General features: G+C 37.0%; 2 long non-coding RNA genes across 4 annotated transcripts; one reads left to right on the top strand and one right to left on the bottom strand.

Moving 5' to 3' along the window:
- Positions 1-467: 467 nt before the first annotated feature.
- Positions 468-4,957, bottom strand: LOC124156638. 3 transcript variants are annotated; one of them, XR_006864367.1, is made up of 7 exons: positions 4,181-4,957; positions 3,973-4,081; positions 3,516-3,733; positions 3,050-3,250; positions 2,534-2,963; positions 2,083-2,279; positions 468-1,943 (listed from the first exon to the last, which is right to left on the bottom strand). It is a non-coding gene; the product is annotated as an uncharacterized LOC124156638 (long non-coding RNA). The 3 variants fall into 3 exon arrangements; XR_006864368.1 differs by lacking the exon at positions 3,973-4,081 and having other exon boundaries at positions 4,181-4,244; positions 4,545-4,956; XR_006864366.1 differs by lacking the exon at positions 3,973-4,081 and having other exon boundaries at positions 4,181-4,955.
- Positions 4,958-7,293: 2,336 nt separating this feature from the next.
- LOC124155148 lies at positions 7,294-11,489 on the top strand. The gene is made up of 3 exons (XR_006864162.1): positions 7,294-7,558; positions 8,293-8,547; positions 11,472-11,489. It is a non-coding gene; the product is annotated as an uncharacterized LOC124155148 (long non-coding RNA).
- The last annotated feature ends 1,785 nt before the right edge of the window (positions 11,490-13,274 follow it).

Below are 13,274 nucleotides of genomic sequence, written 5' to 3'. Positions count from 1 at the left end.
TTTCCAGCTGTTTCAATTTTCAAAACAGATTCAAAGGAGAAGAAAATCAGTGCGTCAAACCTGTTGGAAATCAGTGTCAAATCTGATGGAAATCCGTTTTTCCTTGCTGGGTACCCAGCCAGCACAGAACAGGACGTTGCCCCTTAAATTACGGCAACTTTCCATCAACGATAAAGAAACGGCTGAATACGTTGCTATAAACGTGACGGCAACGAGGCAGCAACGAAGGGGCAAAAATGCCGTTAAATGTCGCCAACGATAAAGCAACAGTTTCTTTTCGGTGACGTCACAGACACAAGGGACACCTACCGGCACTTTCGAGAACTAACTGGGCAGCATCGCGACTGTGGCGCCATCTAGCGGGATTTTTTGATACCACGTTGATACTGCTACCATGGCGGGGTATTCCAATAAATTCAAATAATAATTGATAGGTCTGGGTTTAATAGAGAAATCAATCATTGACAGAATTTTGAAAATAAACTTTTATTTTCGCTGCAAACATTAAAATCCATTAGATATTCAAGCAAACGGTATTAAGAGGTCACAACAGCAATGATATCAAAAGCACCTAACACACCACAGAGCAACTGATTTTGTAATCAGAGCAGCCCCACCTGGGGAAATGACAGTTGGAAAAAACAATGAGCTACAGGGTAGTTCATAACCGAAAATGGAAAGAAATAGGTCTCCATCAATACAAAACAAAATATAATGCTAGCCAAAAGATAGCATGATCATTTTCAAGTGGAAATTATAGAATTACAGCAATATTTATGTTAAAGCCTCAAGTACAATAGATCCCCCACGAGGAACAGTACGAAAAATATCAATCTCACACATGACTCCAATATCAAAATAGGAGAATAAACAAATTATAGTTTTACATCATTAATTACATAGTAAGGGTTGAGGTCTTAACAGAAACTTGCATTCAATTTTTTGGAGTCTAGATTTAATTTACTTTCAAATTTTCTGTTGCAGCAGATCCTAACAGGCAGGGGAATGTTTTGTAAAGTTATATTTGACATAACATATTGAAGTCTTATTCCGAACACGGAGGCATGAAATGCAATAGCAACACCAGTGTGCACTATTTAATGTGGCCTCTCATTTTAGTGGTCAACTACTTAATTACCATGGAACACAGCCATTTCATACAAGGACATACACATTCAAGGTTGTGGTGACAGGGAACATTAGCATGTGGTAATTAGGAAATGTTATTTTTAAAGAAGTTTTCTTCATACAATGTACACATTCAGTTGTTCACTGCCATAGCAAGCACGATGCCCTATTATGAATGCCCTATTATTAAATTGCTGTGTTCTATGACAATAAGGAAGCTGATCACCACAAGCTAACACACCCTAGCGTTCCTGCAGCATTTTATGCCTCCATATATGGAATAAGACGTAAGCTTCACCACTCCATGGAGCAGTTTAAGGGTAGGGCATTCTATAGCATTTGAGCTAGGTTCACAGGAAAGAAATGAAGTAAAATTAATTTATTTCAGCTATACGAAAGGCTATTCAACCAAACTTGGACCTATTCCTAGCAGCATTTGGCATTTTGAAAAATCATAAAAAATAGGGCATTTAAGAAGGTGAAGAAACATTCCTTCTCCCTTGTCAGGCAAAAATCAAGGAGCATTAATGACATAGCTGTGTCTGTCGTAACAGTGATCAGTCGCTGACCTCACCTTATCCCACAATCATGTTATGAGACTACAAACAAAACTGCCTTTCCACACTGACAGGTTCTGAGATAGGCAAATTGAAAGAATCATGTTTCTTCGAGATCCCCTTTGAGTTGCCTTTCAGAACACTTTCTCGTTTCTTATTCCCTTTCTCTGCTCTGTATTTTGAGGCCTGGGATCATTCCCTGATGCTTCTTTTCACACTGATAGTATCAAATCAGGCTTATTTTGGCTTTTACACTCCCTGCAAGGTAATCATAATTGGATTAGATATTATGCTGAATATGAAATATGAACATATGCTGAAAAGCTCTTTTCATTCAACTGTATTCCAAGATAAGGGAAGAGTAAATCGAAAGCACCAATGATTAAAAAATACTTACCAAATGAGACATTTATAATGGAGCTAAAATGCACTTCTTGTTTTCTGAGTGTCCCTTCAAACAGAAAGACTCAGCTAACTCATTCTATGTTAGGGTAGAACACTTGTTTTTGACTTTTGTTAAGCCCAGTCCTCATTTGATTGTTCTGACTGCTCTTAAACATGATGTTCGAAGATCTTTCCTTCATGAAATAAAATCTGAAAAATGAGATGACCAGATAATTAATTATCTATGGTAATTGCTGAGAACCATTGAACATAGTGGCACAGCATTTTTAATTTCTAAGTACATCCCAGAGTTATCATAAAATTAAATATCAACAAGGAGGTGATGATGGTACCATAACTTAAGTTTAAGACTCAAAGTGATAATCTATACAAAGTACCATGAGCATATTAACACTTAGGAGGCTATGAAGTCAAACAGTTGACAATGTAAATGAAATACCAACCAAATACTCCTCTTTCAGGTTCTTTCCCAGCAAACAATAGCAGTGAAGATTTCTCATGATTTGCACTGGATAAGGTCCTCCAGATCTCATTCAAACGTTTCGACAAGCAACTTACCCATCGTCTTCAGGGATTCAAGAACCAAACGATTTAGGAATCCAACCTTGGATTCCAGAATCCCTGGAGACGATTGGTGAGTTGCTTGCGGAAACATTGGAAGGAGAAATGGAGGACCTTACCTGGTGCAAATCCTGAGAAATCTTCCCCGATACCTCTGACCTCATTGGGTGCACCAAGTGCTAACAATTGGACTTCACTGATTCTTCAGAAATAACACTCCAATTCTATAGAAAAGTTTAAGGCTCCTTCACTCCAACATTGTTTGAGGAATCTTTAAGTGCAACCTTTCCTTCTTAGGAGGCACTCATGCAACTGAAAACAGAATAGATAAGCTTTACACTTACATTTGCACATGATAAAGCACTCAAAAAAGCAAATTCTTATATGCAAACATTTACCAGGTGATGGTGGTTTCAGTATTCTGTCATCATCAGTCTCCATAGATGAAGAATTACTTACATCAGGATACTTTCAATTCTTTTTTGTCCTTTTCCTTTCCCAGTATTTTTTGATTTCAGTGACTAAAATGCCTCCATGTCTGTTCTCAGTCTTCACAAGTAGCCATCTCTGTTCAATAGCGACAGCTGCCACTACAGTCTCTGGAAGATGATTATTATAAAATGCCACCATTAGCCACACATTTCAAAGCATGAAGTCAATGTCAAAATTAACTAAAATAAAAATATTTAATACTTGGCTTAGAGAACTAGTTTAACATGTACAACCAAGTCAGTGCTCTCACACACACACACCATGAAACAACCCCTTTGAATACATTTAAAAGGCACCCTGCCCTTGCAAGTCAAAGATGTTAACCCTCCCTTTAATCAAAACAAATGCTCACAAATATTGTTGCAAACTCACCAAATGGAGGCATGCAGAACTTCACGCCCAAGATACCCCATTCCTCACTGAGTCGAGAGCCATTTTATGACCTGTGACACTGAAGACCAGTTATAACCTAGGGTAATATTCAATATTCTTATCTCCATCCAATTTTACCCATGACTATGCAAAAGCCTGCACTGTGAGGCCAGTAAATTTTTTTATGTGGAAGAAATATTAACACTTGCCAAGGCATCCTGAAAAAAAGAGGAAAAAAAATCATGACTATGAGGCGTTCACTCTTCAGTTACTTAAAAACATGAGATCATAAAATTCCATTGAAAGTAAAGTTAATTATTGTATATGAAGACTAGTTAATAGTGATGCATTAAATGATTGCACACTCCAGTAATTGAGGAAATATCTCTGCGATTATGCTAAATTTTACTGCTCAACTCAATATTTCAAGAGTGTTTGGTAGGGGGTGAGTTCTCACCAACGTGCAGTACTGAACGTTGCACTCCATTGAATGAAAAACTTAAGCGTTCCATCGTGCACCCACAAACTCGCAGTATGAGCACCCACCAGACATACATCGATCCATACTATAGAAACACAACAGAACCAACTCAATGGTAATGAAAACTTAAGTGTACTGTTAATGAATTTCATAATGAACGACGGTAAACAGAGTCTAGACTTACCTTTCACGAATCCTGGCGGAATACGGTGGTTGAACTCTCGAAGAGGCTTCTAACTTGCACTGCCCTAGCCAAAGCCAAAAAAACTTGTAACCACTGAACACTTTTTCTCACTAAGAACACGATTTAACAAGAGTTAAAATCACTCGCGAAAACTTAAGTTAGTGAAAATTACAAACGAAAATTCACGTCAGTGAAAATTAGGAATACAATAAGGTCAGAGTACGACGGGTGGACATGATAATCGGATATGAAGGTAAAATGAAATGAAAAGTGAAAATGGAGAAGCTGAAACCACGTTAAGTTTGACGGATGAAGTAAATGAACAATTTAAGTAAAATTAAAGTTCTTGAAAAAATCTATTTACTAAAGGTTTGGTGAACGAAAACCGTCCCTCGACCATTCAAAAAGGAGAAAAGCATCACGACGAACACAAAGCATGAATTCACATATCAACAAAGCTATGTACCAAAGTTACTATGGCTACCGGCAACGGCGGATAACGGGTTCTTCCCAAAGTGCATTTCGCATTGCGCGCACGATGGTTTCGCATGGCCTCGCTGTCGTGAGCAGACGATATGATCGAGCGTAAAATTTCATGCGAAGGAGGAAATCGTAATGGTACAGCCTTTAATTATCAATGGTATTTTAGTAATTTCACTTCGCCGATAATAAATATCCAGAGAATCGTCAACCTTGAGAGACGCTTATTATATTATCTCAATCTTTTTCCATCGCCACCGAGTGACTTGGAGACATATTAATTTATAAATCCACAAAATAGTCGAATAAATACAACTTATCCCATAAAACACATTATGCAAAGTTAATTGCGTAAGTCGTGAAACCTTTTATTTCTAGCAGATCGTTAATTAGAGCGAATGCATTCACATAAAATAGGATATGAAGCAGCCGTCCAAACTGAGCAACTTCACGGCAACGCGTTGCCGTCATGTTGATATCATCCACGGCGCAACGTCAAAGGATAAACTGTTGCCGCTTCGTTGTCTTGGACGTTTACATAAACGTCGGCGAGTGTGCTGGCTGGGTACTTACTCTATGCTATTAGTGACAAGGCTACGCTGATAAGTCTAAGGTCAAAGATGTTATGACTAAAGCATAGGATAACTAGGAATGCAAGAACTACAATACAGTAGGTTGTGGTAATAAACAGCGATAAAACAACTTACACGTGAACGAAAACATTCCTTTAAACAATTTTTTCTGCTCTTAATTAAGAGAAGAAAAAATGTAACTTCAGCCGCGAAGCACGGAATTACTAAACGACGCATGATCTATTAATTTATACGTACAAGATTGACATTACTATGTTTTACCATATAACTTCAATGGACACCAGTTTCCTCGATACATAACTCAACAAAAAAGGAAAACAATAGCCAAACATAAACAAAATAATTACCTCTATTGGCGCAATGTGTTGACCACATTGCGCCAATAGTTGTATCCAAATATACTCAAATAACATAATTAATGTAGTCTATGTAGGCGTACAATACAATAAAAGATAAATCATACCTTACCTTAATAATCCAGTGACAGGAAACTGCTGGAGCTGGCTTGCACGAATCGCAATAACGTGTGGGATTGAAGCACATTTCCAGCAAAACATAGCTTGGCTTCGGGTTGAGCCACGACCACCGAGAGACAAGGCCTGAGCGCTGAATCGTGACGTCACGAGTCGTAGGCGGACGGAGGGAGTAGCAAAGACTGCCATTGATAGCGCCGATTGGTGGGGAATGCGTAAGAAAACCAAACGATATGTGAACAGACATTTCTCCGGCTACAATTTTCCTTATATAATATCATATGTAATTACATTTAAATGATCTTAACAGTAAATCCCTACCTCGGGAAACATAATTGTTTCGACTGGACCAACGCCTTCGCCGATAAATCTTCTTTGAAGAGAAACAGCTTGCTTCCAAATGCATTCGAAACCTCGAGAATATCATTAAAAGTCTTATATACAGTAAAACATTTTTTACACATCAGTGGTTCTTTTAACATAGAAGTCATAGGATATTTACATCCTTCACGGGGCTTCTATTTTTTCAGCATCGCTGCATTAAACGATGATGAAATAAAAAAGTTATGTTCTTACACATGCGCAAGATAAGGATAAAACTAGATTGTGCTTCTGTTAAATTATATAGGGATTGTTTTGATCAGACCTATCTGCAAACTATAATTTCTTGGCAATTTAATCACTTAATGGGGCGAATTGTAGCCTTTTAAGAAACGGTGAACTAGGATTTGCTGCTTTAAAGTACCTGGGGAAATTGTTTTGAGTGGAAAAATACCATGTCTCACCTGATAACACAGAAATGTAGCATATAATGCATTCAGTTGGGAAAATTATAGTTTTTCTCATTGATCCAGTTGTTGCGAATACATTTAAACATATGGACAGAGTCAAGCCTTTAGAATAATGGTCAAGAATGATGAGAAGGATCCCAGATAGCATGCAAGCTTGCAGCAAACTTGTCATAGGCTTGTCCTTGGCTTGTCACGACAAGCCTTGTCGTGGCAAGTTTGCAGCAAACTTGCTGTGACAAACCTATTCTGGCATGAAAGCTATGTACAAGCTTGAATAAAGCTTACAAGTTATGTGAACACATACAAGCCGTAGACTTGTACATCACACCTGCAGAATACATGCCATATTGCACCCATAGCAGATTTGCCATATCACACTTGCAGCAAACTTGCCATATCAAACCTGCAGCAAACTTACCATATCACACTTGCAGCAAACTTGCCATATCACACCTGCAGCAAACTTGCCATATCAAACCTGCTACTACCCACACATAGCATGTTAGCTTACGTGAAGCTTGACTTTTCCTTGTCATCTCAAGGTTGAATTTTTCATGCCTCTTTCCAGCCTATTTGGCTTGGTTGTAAGATTTTAATAATACATATATACCTAATGAGATTTATAGTAATATAAAAATATAATGTTATTTGATATAATTATCTTCATACTCATAAAAAAACTCAAGTACAAAACTTTTCCCATTATATTACGAACTTATTTTAATATTTTGGATTTGGATTTTAATATTTTGAACTCGCGCCAAAACGCCCGGCGGCAGTCTTATGTACCACGTGACCTAACGGTTGCCGTTATTTTTGATTGTGAATTTAGCCGTGAAGTAAATTCTTGTTTTACAAGCAAATTTACGTTGAAGTGTGCTATGGAAGAAGAAAATAATCCGTGTTTCGTAGTGAATACTGGCAAAAGGGGATTGGAAGATTACTGAATGCTCGGAAACAGTGGCTTTTAGCGGCACGAAGAGATTTAAGAAGTTGCCTCTGTCAGCATCTACTCATCTCTGCTGTGTTAACCATGTAAATGTGAGTAAATAGAACATTTTTTTTCTATTCGATACTATGTATCATTAATGAACCGCCAATTGCTATCCAATAATTATTTAAGATTATTCATTATTTTATTCTCAGCGTAATTACAATTTAGCATGATCTTTGCTTTCGCTGGCATTGTGAAAAGACTCGATTCAGACGGTTTAAGTTGAAATATCAGGGTTCTCGCGGTAGAATCCACTTTGTTAGCAGTTCTTTATGACGTTATAGTATTAGTCTCAACCTCAGTAAACTCGTTTATAAAGGATTTTTCTTGAAAATGAATAACTATTGGGAATATGTCGAAGAATAATAGCAGTTAATTGGCTGTTCTAAACATAGCCATCAGTTGAACTCTCTCTAATCATTATAATTTAGGCATTGATTTATGCTTTAGTTCAATTTTTTTACAAATGCCCATGCATATATCGTACATTTCTGCCAGTACATTCTTAACAGGCATGTTTCACTCAAGGGCATAAGTAACACATTTCTAAGCTGTTTCTGTGCAATAAGATTGCAATTCTTAAAATTTTTGAGATGTAAAGTAATCAATTACTCGTGTTTGTTTACAGAAAAATTAGTGGTGTATTAAAATCTATGGTTAGCACCTGTTTGATAAGCATTTAGGCAGGATTTATGATGATTAAGTACCAAGTGTGCTAAGGTAGTATAATATAAGCAAATCAATTGGTATTATTGTATTTATAACAATTTCATATTTATAGGCTGCAGTAAATTAAAACTAAAGAATGGCCAGCTCCTCATGTGGATGGAAGAAATGGCACCTGGGTTTTCTCACTTGGAGAGGAAAGTAGATGCTTTATTGGCTTATGACCCAAAGCAAAAGGAATGCCATATCACACCTGCTTTCTTGTGCTGTGAAGGAGATGTATTTCAGCTGATTGCCATTGACAGCAGATGAGGATTTCATCAAACTCTGCCGTAGGATAAGTGAAGAAACCTCATTTGAGCCAAAGTTGGTAAGTGAATAATGATAATTTGTGTGCTACCTTCCTGATCCAAAAAATGTATGATTGTTTGATGAAAGAACAATTAAGTTTTTGTAAGAAAGTTTCAAAATTGATGTAAATCTGGAGCTCGCCAGACACTCGGTGTTTGGAATTCAAAGTGCTATAAAAATACTCAAGTACAACATAATTTTGAAGTGCGTATGGATTATTGTCCAATGAAATATTAAACAATTATGGTATGATTGGATTTTTGTTATTTCATATGCACTTACGTGCATACATACTACATATGCATACTACCCAGACGGCACAGGAAGTTTTCGTACCTAAATACGAGGGTGGACAATCAAGATACAAAAATCGCGCTTAGGAAGTTACTTAGAAGGTTTTGTTTATTTATTTCCTTTAATGACGAATAAAGATGCAAGAGGACTGGCAAATTCATATGCATCGATAAAATTGTATCTCATCGATAAAACTGTATTCGGTCTGGGACTATTTTCTTACGCGGGTGGTGCCATCTGGTGCCATCGTGCCATATCCTCCTAGAAAGATCACATGTCTTCACAAGCTAGCACAAGGCGTTGGAGATCGCGTCGTTTACGTAACGTCTTACCACATTTCAGGGATTTTTGTGGTTAAGTTTGTGAAAAATAGAGTGTCTGGTAATAGTGAAGTTTCCCTTATTCTTTAATTTCATTCACTGGGCTTCAGAAACGTGTTTGTGAGATATTTTTGTTAAAAATGCCTTTCGTGTGTTTATTGTCGGGATGACGTAATGGAAACTCCGGGACATGGTTCAAGGTTTTAGCTTTCCAAAAGATCCTGAGTTGAAGAAGAAGTGCATTTGGGCGATAAGAAGAAAACATTTCACCCCTACGAAAAGCTGTGAGGTATGTACTCTTTCTCGCTGTAATTATTTGGATGTAATTTTAAGTTAGAAGTGGCTTCGGGATGTTGATGCATCAACATCCCGAACTATTCAGTACTGAAGTACTATAGTACTATTCAGTACTAAAAATGGTGATTCAAAATATTGTAGCAGCAATTCTTTTGAAAATTCTTGCATTTTAGTTGTCTTTTTTGTATTAATTCATTCGGTAAACGTGTGGTTAAAGGAGAAACTAGGAATAAGCTGCCAAGTTTATAGGTTCGAATATTGCTTCTTAGCTTGCCCTATGGTGTATTACACGTCGGCTTTCATCATTTCAAATTATCTTATGCTATAGTTTAAAACAATAAAAATATCAGGCATAAAAATATTTACTATATTTACGAGCCTAGTAATTTGATTTCTCATGCAGAAATACCAAAAATTGGAAATGATTTGACCTAATAAGTTACATGGTATTTTATTATTTATTAATTTTAGGTGTCTGAGCTTCACATCGCACCTTGTGATATCAGAAAATAATCTGTGGCCTTGGACGAGAAGACGAGGAGAAAATTCTTGCTGAATTGGAGGTGCCCAGATTGGAGGAAGGTACCATTGCTTCACTGTTACCTGTCGCCAAGAAGACAGACATTGTGGCAGAAGTGACATATTTGTGGATGTGGATTTGATTTGTGCAAGTTGGTGCAGTGATAGTGGACGTTCATCGGAGAAAGTATTGACGATAGTTTGTATGTATCGACCAGTCCTCTTTTAAATAATTTTCTATTCGAAAGAGAATAAGAGTAATTGTTTCGCTAAATTAGATGTGGGAAAGAAGAGAAAATTGGAAATATTATTGTGGTTGACAATAGAAAATACATAATATATGTATTGTATTTCTGTGGGTTTTTTCTTTCCTGCCTCTTTAAAATTTCTTGCGGTGGTGACTTCATGCAAAGTAAGTATAAAATCGGAGGTGTGATCTAAGAGATAACATGTTTTATTTTACAAGTGTTTATGCTAGTGATTTGGCAGGACTTTCATATTTTTAAGAGGGTGATACATTTACTGCAGTGACCTAGGGACTTTTACTCATCCCAAATAATTTTTCAAATACTTTAGCGCCTGATATGGGTAAGTTTTAGTAGCTGAGACTGAACTATACGTTAATTTTTGCTTGCATTTTGATGAATTCGATCATACTAATAGCAGATGTGTCAGCAATCCTGTTTCATCGGCAATTTTTATTTAAAAATTTTATTTCGTCAGGCTTTAGGGTAAGCTTTTTAATGCTCGTGGGCTATGTGATGTCTTATTAATGTCAAAATTAATAAGAATTTACTCTCATTAACATCTCAAGGTTTCCAAGTAAGTACGAGCCACTTAACAATGCTGGATGCTGGGGGTGCGTGAATTAGCCACGAGAATCTCATTTTTCGCAGAGTTATTTAAGTGGCCGAGTAAGTTTTGTAAGTTCTCAATGGGTAAATAATACTATATCATGAATTCTAATTACCATGAAAAACTCACAACCGACAAAACTTTGTCGGTCGTGAGTCTTTCATGGTAATTAGAATTCATGATATGGTGTTATTTACCTATTGAGAACTTACAATTCATAATGATTCGTATCAAGGTTCTCGCTACGGTCGGTAGCTATCGATTGTGTTGCGTTCGATACATTTTTCGATCGTGCGAGTTACGATATATCTAATGTCGACCTAATCGATTGAGATTAGCCTGAGTGCCGTGTTCCTGCGCGCTTCGTATCCAATCGTACGTGCTTAGTAGCGGGCATTCACATGCTGCGTACGCGCTTCGTCGACAGGCCGCGAACGGAAATTATCCATTGACGAAAAGCGACGAAGCGGCATAGTATCCCCTTAGTCAATGGGTACTATGTACATACGAATTAGATACGGAGGGTTCTGTGCCGTCTGGGAACCATGACAATTGTGTTAATTTTTTTGGTGAATTTTTCTTCTGGCTATAAACATGATTTTTGTTATTCTTGTATAAGCTGTTAACTCTTAATTGATCTGATCTTTTTTATCTCTAGATGCAATGTTTGGTAGCAGTTGGTAGAAGAAATGAATGAACACTTCTACAAAATATGTTGCGTCGTCTTAGAATGACTATGTAGCAGAGCTGTATTCTCTTACGGGCAAACTTCAGAAGAATTCGGTTAAGAAATCATTTTATAGCACTTCAGTGTGTCCTGTTATTTTTCGTGAGTGCATCCAATAAGATATTCTAAGATTATTATAATAATGGATTGTTGAAATGAATTTTTAACATACTGCATTAAGTATGTTTTTTATAATTTCATAGGTGTATGCAGAAGGGTCTACCCTGATGCATCAGATGTGGTGCTGAAAGGGTGTCTGAGTAATTGGCTCAACCAGGCTAAAGTCAGGAAAATAAGAAGGTAAGTAGTCGCTTCTCATTTCCCTGCCACATTAATTCGATTTGATGGAAGTTGAATCATTTACCGCCGTTATGAGAATGTGGGGGTACAATATAGACATATTATTTATTGAATCTGATTGCTTATTCTTTTTGGAATATTAGTTAATAATTTCTCAATTTACCTCCCTGATTTAAGCAAATGATACATGATATATCATTTCACATGGAGTAATTACTATTTTCTCTTCAGGGATTGACAGGATAAACAGACCGAGGATCAGGCTGATGAAGACAATAATTTTGCTTAATAAGTTCATCAGTAACGATCTATAAGTATGTAACCATGTAAGTTCCATGCACAGCCTTGTACTCCCATAACTTAACAAGTATTCAAAAGAATGAAGTTTTAATTTTAAATCCTCAAAGCCAATCAGCATACTTGTGAATGTTTTGATAAAATTCGAGCAATATGTTTTTACATTTTGAAGATTTCTGTAATTTAGTTATTACCATGTGTGGCCGAGGGGGTCATAAATTTTTTTAAGTTTTTCTGTCTGAGATGTTTCCTATTCAGTTTGTAAGTAATTCACTCACTTCATTAATAATGATTAACTATAGATGACTAGACATCTATCTTTGGTATGTCCACCGCTGCCTCAACATGTACATAATTAATGAGAAAAATAAACTCTTCAGCATTTATTTGTTGCCCATTTTATTAAATAAATTTAGCAGCCAAATTTTTTGCATGTGAAATGACTAAAAATTGATAGAGTAGAAAATTTTCAATTTTGTTGTTGTAAATTGATCATTATTTAGGAGAGCATTTTATTTAGCAGAAATTTTAAGGCAGTTTTTCCTCAGCAAGTGTCACTACAGAAATGGTAGGTGTGGAACTAGTTTTCCTAGTATGTAGCAGGTGTGACACTACACGTTTTCAGCAGGTGTGATGTGACAAGTTTGCTGCAGGTTTGATGCGACAAGTTTGCTGCAAGTTTGAAAAAGCGTAACTAGGAGGTTTGATTCAAGCTTGCAGGCTTGTCATGACAAGCTTGCTGCAGGTTTGATGCAACAAGTTTGCTGCAGGTTTGATGCGACAAGTTTGCCGCAGGTTTGTTGCGACAAGTTTGCTGCAAGTTTGAAAAAGCGTAACTAGGAGGTTTGATTCAAGCTTGCCGCAAGCTTGCAGGCTTGTCATGACAAGCTTGCTGCAAACTTGCAACTTTGTCATGACAAGGTTGCAGCAAGCTTGCAGCAAGTTTAGCATGCTATCTGGGATGTGGATAAACTATACTCAGCCTTGGTGGATTGGTGAAGAGAGATACTGCCTTCCTGTTGATGGATTTGTTTTCACATAAATACAAACTTCATCCAGACCAACTTTTTCGAGACCAATTGATGACTTTCTTCAGAGTATCTTTTAGAACAGAGGCTGACAGAGTACTCACTGGCA

This window comes from Ischnura elegans, chromosome 3 (assembly GCF_921293095.1).
Source record: "Ischnura elegans chromosome 3, ioIscEleg1.1, whole genome shotgun sequence".
NCBI lineage: Eukaryota > Metazoa > Arthropoda > Insecta > Odonata > Coenagrionidae > Ischnura > Ischnura elegans.
This window is presented reverse-complemented; position numbering and strand designations above follow the sequence as displayed.